The sequence below is a fragment of the Poecilia formosa genome, unplaced genomic scaffold (assembly GCF_000485575.1).
Source record: "Poecilia formosa unplaced genomic scaffold, Poecilia_formosa-5.1.2 Scaffold563, whole genome shotgun sequence".
In the NCBI taxonomy this organism is placed as follows: domain Eukaryota; kingdom Metazoa; phylum Chordata; class Actinopteri; order Cyprinodontiformes; family Poeciliidae; genus Poecilia; species Poecilia formosa.
Window position 1 is genome coordinate 137,310 of NW_006800502.1, and position 2,488 is coordinate 139,797.

Below are 2,488 nucleotides of genomic sequence, written 5' to 3' on the forward strand. Positions count from 1 at the left end.
CACCTTTGGACTCAGACAAAGAACACTGGTACTTACCATCCTTTGGTGTGTACCACCCACAAAAACCTGACCAGCTGACAGTAGTTTTTGACTCAAGTGCAGAGTTTGAAGGATTGTCCCTTAACAAAGTTTTAAGAAGACCCAACCTAAACAACACTAATAGGTGTTCTTATGCGTTTTAGAAAAGAGCCAGTAGCATTTTCAGCTGATGTGTAACAAATGTTTTTTCTGTTTTGAAGTGAGAGAGGATCATAGGGATTATTTGAGATTCCTTTGGTATGTGGATAATGATACCAACAAAGACATTTGTCTCTACCGACTGAAGGTTCACGTCTTCGGTAATAGTCCATCCCCAGCGGTGGCTATTTACTGTATGAGGCGTACTGCGGTTGAGGGAGAAAAAGAGTTTGGCCATGACGCAAAGCAGTTCATAATGAGAAATGTTTATGTCGATGACGGCCTTTCATCCACAGCAACAAGAGAAGAAGCCGTTGAGATACTCACAAATGCACAAAACATGTTGGCTCAGTCAAATTTGAAGCTACATAAAATAGCCTCTAATAACCACAAAGTAGTCGAAGCGTTTCCTGCTGCAGAAAGAGCCAAAAATCTAAAAGACTTGGACATGGAGTTGGATGACATACCCCTGCAAAGGAGCTTAGGAGTGCTGTGGATCTTAAAAGTGACTGTTTCACTTTTCATGCCACAACTGAAAAAAGGCCATTCACCAAGAGAGGTGTCTTAGCCACCGTTAACAGTTTATATGACCCATTAGGCTTTGTTTCACCCATCACAATGCAGGGGAAATCTCTTCTCCGTGACTTATCCACACAGCAGAAAGACTGGGATGAACCACTTCCTGCAGAAAGAGAAGCGGAATGGGAGAGATGGAAAAATTCGTTGAAGGATCTGGAGCAGTTACAAATACCCAGGTGCTACTTCTCATTCTCTCAATCTGTTGCTGCAAGGAAAGAACTGTGCATATTTTCAGACACCTCCACCATGGCTATAGGAGCAGTGGCATACCTGAGAGCTCTCGGCAGTGAAGGTCAGTGGCATACAGGTTTCATTATGGGGAAGTCCAAAGTCGTCCCCCGACCTGCTCACACTGTTCCTAGATTGGAATTATGTGCAGCAGTTTTAGCTGTAGAAATGTATGAACTCATTAGAGATGAGATGGACATTGAAGTGGACACTGTCAGATTTTTCACAGACAGTAAAATCATCCTTGGCTACATACACAACAACACAAAGAGATTCTATACTTATGTGGCCAATCGAGTGATTCGAATCAGGAAGACCACACATCCAACACAGTGGGTTTACATATCCACTAGTGACAACCCAGCAGACATAGCCACTAGACCGATCCCAGCTTCTACATTAGCTTCCACAAACTGGTTTGGTGGTCCTTCTTTTTTGACACTACATGAAATTGAGACATCACACTGTGATAGTTTTACTCTCATTAACCCTGAGACAGATACAGAGATCAGGCCTGATGTGAAAACCTCTGTTACTAAAACCTCAGTAACACTGCTGGAACCATCTCATTTTGAAAGATTCTCTCATTGGATGAGATTGCGTTGCACTATTGCATCACTGAAAAGTGTGACAGTATCATTCAAGAAAACAGATTCAGAAAGTAAAGGTTGGGAGTGTTTTAGTGACAGTAACACTGCAGAAGAAGTATCCAAAGCAGCCGAGTTTATCATTCACACAGTACAAAGTGAAACATTCAAAGAAGAGCTCAGGTGCATAAAAACAAATCAACCACTTCCAAAACAGAGTTGTCTCCAAAAGCTGAACCCTGTCATTGATGAAGAAGGTCTTCTCAGGATAGGAGGACGTCTGGCACCTACTAACCTAACAAAAGAGGAGAAACATCCTGTCATTATTCCAAGGTCTCATCACATATATATCCTTCTTATCAGATACTATCATGAGAAAGTAGCGCATCAGGGGCGTCACATAACAGAAGGAGCAATCAGAGGAGCTGGATTTTGGATTATTGGTGGTAAACGGCTTATTTCTTCCATCATTCACAAATGTGTCTTTTGCCAAAAACTTAGAGGACAAATGCAGACTCAAAAGATGGCAGATTTACCCCTTGACAGACTGTCAACCATGCCACCATTCACTAGCGTAGGACTGGATGTCTTTGGTCCATGGACAGTCACCACACGTCGCACCAGACCAGGAAGTGCAGACAGCAAACGTTGGGCTGTACTTTTCACCTGCATGTCCACAAGAGCTGTGCTTATTGAGCTCATTGAATCAGTGTCAACATCAAGCTTCATTAATGCACTAAGAAGATTCTTCTGCATCCGTGGACCTGCTCAAATACTCCGCTCTGACAGAGGGACAAATTTTATCGGAGCATGCAGTGAACTGCAAATTGATCATAAAGACACAGAACTGAACTCTTACACCACCAGCCCCCTTGCCACCCTGCAAAGATCAGTGTGTTCAGATCATGGATGGAAAG